The 9,933-nt window shown below is 42.6% G+C and overlaps 1 long non-coding RNA gene across 1 annotated transcript; it reads right to left on the reverse strand.

Moving 5' to 3' along the window:
* Positions 1–558: 558 nt before the first annotated feature.
* Positions 559–2,902, reverse strand: LOC138737521 (uncharacterized). The gene is made up of 3 exons (XR_011340995.1): positions 2,813–2,902; positions 1,155–1,421; positions 559–714 (listed from the first exon to the last, which is right to left on the reverse strand). It is a non-coding gene; the product is annotated as an uncharacterized lncRNA (long non-coding RNA).
* Positions 2,903–9,933: the final 7,031 nt, after the last annotated feature.

Here is a 9,933-nt window from a genome sequence, read left to right on the forward strand (position 1 = left end):
AAGTCCCGCAGGTAGAGAAGGCTGTGTCTTTGGTCAGCCACCGCAGCCATTAACAGCAGCCAGCCTGCTCATTTCCCTGCAACGAGCAGGGCTGACGACACTTCCGAGTCTTGGCTCCCCAGCGCTGGTGGTAGAAGCAGAGGCCTGAAGCAGATGCTGTGGCCTTAGTAATGGTCTTTGGGGCCCCTGCAGGGGTTGGGTGCTCTACAGCAGCACTAGAGGTGGGCTTGGCGTGGTCGTGCCCGTGCCTCATGACCTACTGGACCACTGAGTCTTCCAAGAATTGTGTGAGCCATAGCTCTTGGGCCTTCTGGGTGACCTTACTCGGGTCATTGAAGGTCTCCTGAACCAGCAGTGGGCAGATGTCCCCAGGCATAGTTCTAGGAAGATGCGCTTGAAAAGTGGGCAATTGGTGTGCTCACCCATGAGCACGAGTATCTCATCCATCAGTTCCATCAGGGACCCGTCTCCCAGGGCGTCAAGGTTCAGCACCCAAGCGGCCCGCTGGTGTCTCGATAGTCCGAGGGACCCGGTAAATACTCACTTGATGGTGTCGTACTTGTCCTCGGCGGGTGGGTGCTGAACAAGGTGCAGCACGCATCTGGCGGTGGCCTGGTCCAGGGCAGAGACCACATGGTAGAATTTGGTTGTGTCGGATGAAATCTGGTGGAGGTGAAACTGGGCCTCCATGTGGCCGAACCAGGTCTCCAACTCCTGAAAACAGAATTCAGGCAGCTTTATGGCTATAGCACTGATCCCAGGATCGCTCATAATGGGTTCAAAGACGTTTGAACCAGTCGGGGTCAACAACTGTAGTGGTGGCTACTCTGCTCCTGCAATAACACACACAACCAGACAGATTGAGCTCAGTGAGCAGACTAGTTTATTGCAGGCTGCTGGGCTGCACTTATACTGGACCTGGCTGAGAACCACACAGGAGGGCACTGACGTCACCTGGGTGTCACGTGGTGCACCAGCGTGGATTTCTGAGCCCCATGCTGAAAGGGAAACACCTGACGTCGCCATTTTGGCCAGCTGCCCCGCCGCGTGTCTTACAAGTGGGGCCGGTTCACCTGCCTTGTGGTGAGCCGCCACAATATGTTAAATTACATTAAAAAGATCATGTATATGAAAGATAGATAATAAATACTCACAGCTACCATTGTCTCAGAAAAAAAGAGTTGTGCTGCAAATGTGCCCAGTCCCTGAATGGAGGAACAAGGGAAGGTTCAAGAGTCTGATAGTTGTTGGAAAGAAACTTCTTGAATGCAGAGGTGCTGGTCTTCAGGCTTCTGTACCTTCTGCCCAAAGGTCACAGTGAGAGAGCCTGTAACCAAGGTGATATTGGCCCTTCATGATGTTAGTTACAGTGTTACACATAGATCTCATCAGTGTTTGGGAGGCCAAAGCTTGTGATGAACCTGTGTTATGAACGAACAACCTTTTAATTATTTTTTTGGACTAAAGGGACTTTGTTAGCACTAACACAGGAACAGCAATGGTAAATTCACCAGACAATGGTAAATTCAAAATAATGGTTTTTAAATTAAACAATTAACATCATAAAATTTCTTACTTATCTCTAAACTTACTTAACTCTAAACTTAATCCCTCTATGAACAAATGTAAACCTATGTGTGTGATTGTATGTATAATTAAAGTCCCACTATGAAAAGTCAATCTTTAAAAGTTGAGCATCATTTTAGTCTTGGTTGAAGGTCTTAAATTCTCAGTCCAGAAATAATTATAAACCATTTCTAAACATCATATCTTCAGGCCCTTTTACTCATAATGTGGTTATTTTTTTACCCCATGATGAATTCTCAAACCCATACAAAGGTTAAATGAAATGGCCATACAAAAGTAGACCCAGTAGAAATCTGTCCTCTTTACCAAAGAGACAGCAAAGTGGTCTTCCTTATTTCAAAAGCCACTGATTCTGTGTTCCACTTCTTCCAGGAATAACACACCAATTCCGGTTACTGTAACCCAACCCTGTCTTTCACAAGTTTTCAACCCCTGTGTCACAGGGATTTTGACTTCTGTAGTCTCCAAACTGAACTCTTCCAAAACTGAAACTCAAAATGTCTGAATTTGGTAATATATTTCTCCAAATCATGTGACCATTACATCATCACTGAGGTGAGTGTCAGTTCTTGGAAACCACACAACCATCAGCTTTATTTTTACCAAAATTCAGATCCTTTTTCAAAATCATTCCATATCCATAACAACCTCATCTCTGTTCAAGAGGCTTAAGTGGCTTTGATTAAAAACAGATGACTTCCTTAGCAGTTCTTGAATAATTAAGACCCACTTGAATTCCATTAGCTCTGTCTGTCCAAGACACTTCGACTTAGAGAATGAACACTCTTCTCTGAAAACAATGGTTCTCTACAAATGTGCTGTGACCTGTGTGTGCCCCTGTTCCAGCCCACAGCTAACCTACTAAGAATACAGATACAATATTTTAACTCTATAATTTATTTGACTAAGACATTGTTATAAAAGAAATACAGTTTAACATTAAATTAAAATATAACACATATCCGTTACACGTCTTTCCCTTGGAGAAAATTTTGAACATCTCGAAGGTCAACATTTTAAACAGCAATCTCCCATTTGTTTTTAAATCAATTTCACAGCCTTAGACAATGTAATATAAACAAATAGAGCAGAAATAGATAAATTCAACATCTATATCAGCAATTACACTCTCTCATAATGTCATTATAATGTCTTATATCCAAGTCATATTCTTGCAAAATTAAACTCCAGTTCAATAATCATCTCTACTTATTTTTAATCTTACTCAGCAATTATGGCCAATGTAAACAATGCTCTATCCCACAGCAGTGCAAACATATACTTCAAAATGTTGCAACGGTAATATCAGAGACAATCATTATTTTCCAATAGCAGCATAACTCTTTCGAGGGTTTATTGAATTTCTTAGATATATAAGCCACTGGGTTTTCAACACCATCATGGTCATTTTTTTTCCTCCAATAATTCTGCACCAGCTGGATTTTAAGCCCAGGTTCAATGACATGAGTTTCAGTTTGTCAAATGCTTTCTGTCACATGGCTGTCCAAACAAACTTTAGAATATTAGTCAAGAGAAGAGAAATGTCAACAAAGTTTTTTTACAGAATTTCCTGTAATATCCAACCATTCCTAAAAATCTCCTAACAATGGATATAGGAAATTCAGAAATTATCTGAATTTTAACCTGAACATGCTCCAATTTTCCTTGGCATTGCATAACCAAGATAACTCACTTGAGCATGACAAAATTCACTCTTCGCTAAATTAACATTAAAATTGGCTTTCAAATGTCTATGTGAGTTGTCACATCTCCTCTTGAGAATTTTAACTATGCAGTTAGCTTTATTTACCTTCGATGTTATCTCAGTGTCCAGAAAATCCTGCGCTAAGATAATTAGACATTGTTGAGAGCAGAATTAACACTTTATCTCCTAGCTTAAAACTTCTGTTTTGCTTTTCTGTCATTCCAAATATTCATTTTGTCTTGAGCCACTTTTAAATTTGCTTCAGCTACCTTAAATTTTTTTTTCCCACTGATCTTTAAACTTTGAAACATAATTAAACTAATTCAGTTGTTCATCCTGTTATGAGCCCAGAGGACCCTAAATCCAAGCAGCAATAGATATTCACCAAGACAAATGGTTACTTAAACAAAAGTTGCTTTTAATTATCTTTAAACATGAAAATAAAATCAAACTTTAATTTATCTCTATAAAGTTCACTGGTTGTAGGCAATTCTGATACTGTGCACAGAATTTAACATTTATAAAGTTCACCAGGCTTTGGTGCTTGAAAGGTAAATGGTTACCATTCAGGAAGGTTCTTGTTGGCTTTCAGAGAGAGATTTGTTGTTCCAGGACATCCACAACTGATGTACTTCCATCAGTCACTCCAGTGTCTTGCTGACGTAACTTGTCCCTTCAGGGTTCTCCAGATGATAACCTCTTTCTTTCAGGTCACCACAGAGTTCTTTTTTGTTTCTCTTATACCAAGTGAAACAATAGACAGCCAATCCTCTCCTCTTGCATGAACCACAAAGGCTTTGACAAGGCTGTCTTACAAATTGGCTTTCCATAGCTTGCCAGCTTGTCCTGTTCCAGTCCCAGCTACTTCTGCTGGCTGTAACACTGTACAAGATCTGTGTGTGTTTGTGTGTGTGTGTGTCTCTCTCTCTCTCTCACACACACACACACACACACACAGAAAGCCTATTTGACTCTTTCTGTTTGAAAAACCACATGACCCTCCTAGAACAGCAATTTCTCCTCCAGACAATCTGCAGCTCGGGCAAGATCTTTCATCTGATGCCTTTTGTAATCAACAATCCATTAGTGAAGTCTCTTGAGCACTCTTCAAAGCTCTTGTAAAAGCTCTGTGGCCCCGATAGGTCTAGCAATGGGCACAGCTCCAGTATTTCAAATTAAAGTATTTGTATGTATCCTATTCAAACAAACCTTTCCCAATTTATCTCCCAAAAACATATCTATATACTCTGTCACAATCCACATTAACCCAATGTTCTTTTACCAACATTAAAGGTTTCCTCACCTCATGTTCCCTTAAATGAACACTCTCATCCCAATTCTTTTCATTCTCGCATCAATAAGTTATCATCATTGTTTTCGAAGTTGAATGCAACGTCTCCAAATCTCCCTGAGATTCTGGGTGTTGTACAGACAAAGCAGTTTGCTCAGCTCCCAGTTTATAAACTAACTACTGAAATACACCTGACATAAAATCTTTTCCCTGATCCAATGGCAGGCCAAATGAATGGAGAATTTTTTCTAGAGCCCCAGACAAAGTTTTTGCTTTCATAAGTGAAGTTCCACAATATGTCAAGACTGTAAGAGAATTTTTGCACGAGGCATTGTTATTGAATGAAGATCTACTGGGACCAATGCCTGAAGAGGGCGCACAAAATCAGTGAACCGGTGCGGACTCGAAAGGCCAACATGGCCTGTTTCCGCTCCGTAAATGGCTATATGCTCCTGTAAACATCAACAACATCATGGTCAACATTTATTTCCCCAGTTTCTGTGTTGGGCATTGGACCAACAATTTAGGGAAAAAGTTCTCCAAAAACTGATTTTAAAGGAACCACTGTGGGACTTTCATTCAGTTTCCTTGCAACTCGACAAGTCTTACAAAATCTCTTAACATCTTTTTTTTAAATTGGGCCAGTAAAATTGTTTCATAATTTTGCAGGTCCTTTCCTTCACCCCAAGGCACCCATTTAAAAAATTTTCAAGAGCTGTGTTCATAATCTCATCTCTAGAGACGCTAGGAACTACATCTTGATGAACCCCTACCTGTTCTTCATTAGCAATAATCTCACGTAACCTATATTCTCTCATTAATCAATCTCCTTTGAAACAATATCCTACTGGCACTATTAAAATTCCCTCACAAGAGTGTGCTTTCTCTCCCCTGCAACAAGATCACTATCTACACTTTGCTTTTCTATCAATTTTGATCTGGAATCCGACAAATCCTTTGCACTGCCACAGACTTTTAAACCATTCTGGACATCACTGTCTTCACTGCCATGACTTTCAAGTTTAAAAATCAGAAATCTGACTTAACAAAGAAATATTTAAAATGACTGGTGATTCACAGTTTATCTCTTTGATCTCACAATCCCTTGGCTTCCGCACCTGACAGCTTGTTTGTTTCATCTCACGGCCTGTTTCCTTCTGGACCTGACCGTCTGCTTCTTTCTGCTGCTGGATCTTGCAAACTTTCTGTCAATCAATCTGCCCAGTATTTTCATCGCTGGCGAGATTTTTAAACAACATTCAGCTTTGGATGCACAGCTTTCCCCCACATTTGGATATTTTACTGTAGAGACCTTATCTTTTGACATAAAAGGTTTGCATTCCTTCTTCATTTTACCGACAATTCCAAACCCTTTCTGGCTTAGCTGTTTTTCAACTCTTTTAACACAAGCTTCTGCTGCCATTGGTTCACGCGCTCTCTTTCTCTTCAAGAAGAAACAATGAGCTACCACACGTTACAAAATGAACCAAAAGGTTTGCACCATTTATTTTTACCTTATTTTGGTACTTCCTGTTACCCTTCAGAAAAGGTATTTTGGGCACAAATTTCACATTGTGATCATTGTCTGCCAACACAGCAGAATTTTGTCCCTTTGAAACATTTTGCTTGGCTTTAATTTAAGTTCTGGATTTAACATATTATAACTTTAAGTGAATTTTTCAAAATCTCAATTTCTCTCTCAAATTCTTTTTTTTTCCCTGGATCCCTCAGCTCTAAGTTTTTCTAACTCAACCTTAAACTGCCTCTGCCTTTCAGCTTCCTGTAAGTGTGAACATCTCTCTCTCCTAACTTTCTCTTCCTTCATCCACCCTCCATTTCTCTGTCTCCCTCCAACTTGTGTTCCTCTCTCTCTAGCTCCTGCTCTGTCAGCTGTAGTTACTATTCAAGATTCTTGAATAGTTAAAAAAACTGTTTTAACTCTTTCTCATTAAAAAAATACCCTCTTTTACATCGTAGTCAGCCATAATTTTCTGAATCACTACTTTTTTCATCGACACTTTTCCCTCCGTAAGTTTCAATTCCTTCCCAATATGCAACAACTCCTCCTTTCTCACCTTTTTCAGATCTGAAAAGTTTGGTGATTCCAAAAACTTTTTAAATATCCATTTGGACAATTTCACTTCGCCCACCCACAAATTTTGTTTTCAAAACACACTCATCTGCACTTTTTTTGCAAAACCTGAGCAAGTTTGGAACGTTTCACTTAGCCCACACTTAGCTTTGGGGTTTAAAACATTCTCATCTGTAAATTCTGCAGAACCTGACCATCTCCAGTTTCAAATTCACACAGATTGGTGTTGCCAAACATTTACCAAAGCCCATTGCTGTTGTTTATCCACACACACAATAACCCTTTTAATTAGCTTTCAAAAAGATTTTTAACCAAACAAATCGAATATTTAATCGATCAAATAAGCTCTCATTAAAGCTCAAATCTTTGGTTTTTATCCCAGGACCTCTCACTCAAGCGAGATGAGATGAGGCATCAAATATGTTAGGAACTAACAACCCTTTTAAATTTTGTTTGGGACCAAAGGGACTTTGTTGGCACTAACACAGGAACAGCAATGGTAAATTCAAAATAATAGTTTTTTAAATTAAACGATTAACATCATCACATTCCTTACTTATCTCTAAACTTACTCAACTCTAAACTTAACCCCACTATACACAAATGTAAATCAATGTGTGTGTGTATATAATTAAAGTCCACTCTGAAAAATCAATCTTTAAAAGTTCAGCATCATTTTAGTCTTGCTTGAAGATCTTAAATTCTCAGTTCAGAATTAATTATAAAGCACTTTTCAACATTGCGTCTTCAGGCCTTTTCACTTTGGCACAGTTCCATCATTGCTTCTTGCAGAGCATGGTCTCAGGGATCAAGGAGCTGCCCATTTCTGTGACTGGCAGCTGAATGCCCTGGGCTTCCCTGCCGAGTTCCTGAGTTGCCTATTGGGTGATCGATGGTGCAGGAGGTGACAGTGAGCACACTGGCTGCCTAGTGGCAAAACTGGCTCAGCATTCGTGAAGACTCTTATTGACTAAAACACATTGGTAAAAGCTCGAGGGATAGATCATCCATTTTCCACATGGAATTTAGACTCCACCAGATGCTATTCTTGAACAGCACACATTTCCTGATCCGACAGGGCTGGGATAAAGTGAACACAGAAATGTGTGGAGAAACTTATTGCCCCAAATTCAGGAGGTTGCCCACACCCTAGCAGTGGACTGTTGGGTGCTATCAGTAGCCCCAATAATGACACAGACAAAGACTGAGGGGGAACAATAGGCTTTATTGTACTAGAGACTGCTGGCCCAGGTCCAAGGCTAGGAATGAGTGGGAAGGAGAGGGGACAACCTTTATGGCCCGGGGTCACATGCGCAGGACTAAGGGAGGAGCCAAGGTAGAAGGACACCCGGAGGGAGGGCCAGCCAGTACCTACAATCTTATCACTACATTCACCCCACTTTTAAAAAATGGAACCCACCAGAAAACAACCAACAACCAGGGATGATAACAGCAACAATTTTAACAACAGCCGCTGTCTCATCACATCATACAAGGAGCGGGAGAAATAGACATCCCCACCAGCTTGAGGTTGAGCCACACAGGTGGCCTCCTCTATCTGCCAGACCGCTGTGGGACTGGCGTGTCTGTACGGTGCTCCTCCGGAGAGGGGACCAACGGGGAAACAACCACTGCAGGGATTGTCTGCGAAGGGGTGCCAGCGGTGGACTCCCAGAGTGCTGGGGGGTCCTCTGCTGCTGCATGGAAGATAGATGCCTGGACGTCCAGCTGCAAGGCAGGCAGCTCAGGCTCCAGGGTCATGCTCTGATGCAGCACGATAGGGTCTGTGGCGTGGTCAGTAGCCAGCAAAGCGGTCTCAGGGTCTCCAGCCCTTTCCATGTCTCGTATTGGCACAGTGTCCTCGTGGCCATCTGGGTACCTCACAAATGCATATTGAGGGTTTGCATATTCGAGGTGCACCGCTTCAATAGTGGGTCTGTCTTATGGCCCCTGATGTGCTTCCGAAGCAGAACTGGGCCTGGGGTTGTCAGCCAGGGAGGGATGGAGGAACCATTCGCTGATCTCCTAGGAAAAGCAAAGAGGCATTCATGTGGGGTGGTGTTAGTTGCGGTGAAGAGTAACAACTGGATAGCATGGAGGGCTTCTGGCAAAATATGGGACACTGGTAAATTTTTGGATCTAAGGGCCTTCCAGACAGTGCCATTCTCCCTTTCCACCTGACCATTACCTCTGGGGTTATAGCTGGTGGTCCTACTGGTGGCTATGTCTCTGGTCAAAAAGTACTGTCGCAGCTCCTCACTCATGAACGAGGTCCCCCGGTCACTACAAATATAGTCGGGGTACCCGAACAGAGTGATAATACTGTTCAGGGCCTTGATGACCATGATTAAGGTCATATCTGGGCAGGGAATTGCAAAGGGGAACCTGGAAAATTCTTCCACCACCGTCAGGAAGTAGGCATTCCTATTTGTGGTTGGGAGGGGGCCCTTGAAATCGATGCTGAGTTGTTTGAAGCGCGGGTGGCCTTGATGAGGTGTGCCTTTTCTGGACAGTAGAACTGAGGTTTACACTCGTCACAGATTCGGCAACGTCTGGTCATGGACCGGACATCCTCTATGGAGTACAGGAGGTTTCGTGTTTTGATGAAATGGTACAACCTCGTGACTCCAGGGTGACATAGGTGATCGTGCAGGATCTGGAGATGGTCGAGATTCACGCTGGCGCACGTCCCTTGGGATAGGGCATCCAGGGGGTCATTGAGCATACCCGGCCAGTACAAGATATTATAGTTGTATAGTTGTAGGTGGACAATTCAATCCTCCACCTCAGAATCTTGTTGTTCTTGATTTTACCCCATTGTTTGGCACTGAACATGAATGCCACCACCCTCTGGTCAGTCAACAGGGCAAATCTCTTACCGGCAAGGTAGTGTCGCCAGTGGCACACCGCCTCAACGATAGCTTGACCCTCCTTCTCGACGGAGGAATGCCGGAATTTGGGACCGTGCAGGGTGCGGGGAAAAAACTGCTACCAGCCTGCCTGGCTGGTTTAATGTGGCAGCCAGTGCAACATCAGAGGCGTCGCTCTCCACCTGAAAGGGGACGGATTCATCCACGGCATACATCGTGGCCTTAGCGATGTCTCTTCTAATTTGTTCAAAAGCAGCCTGGGCCTCTGTCGATAATGGGAAGGTGGTCATATGAATTAGGGGGTGGGCCTTATTGGCATAGATGGGCACCCATTGTGTATAATATGAAAACAACCCCAGGCACCTCACAAGTGCCTTCAGGGTGTTTG

This window comes from Narcine bancroftii, chromosome 6 (genome assembly GCF_036971445.1).
Source record: "Narcine bancroftii isolate sNarBan1 chromosome 6, sNarBan1.hap1, whole genome shotgun sequence".
NCBI classification, from domain to species: Eukaryota; Metazoa; Chordata; class Chondrichthyes; order Torpediniformes; family Narcinidae; genus Narcine; species Narcine bancroftii.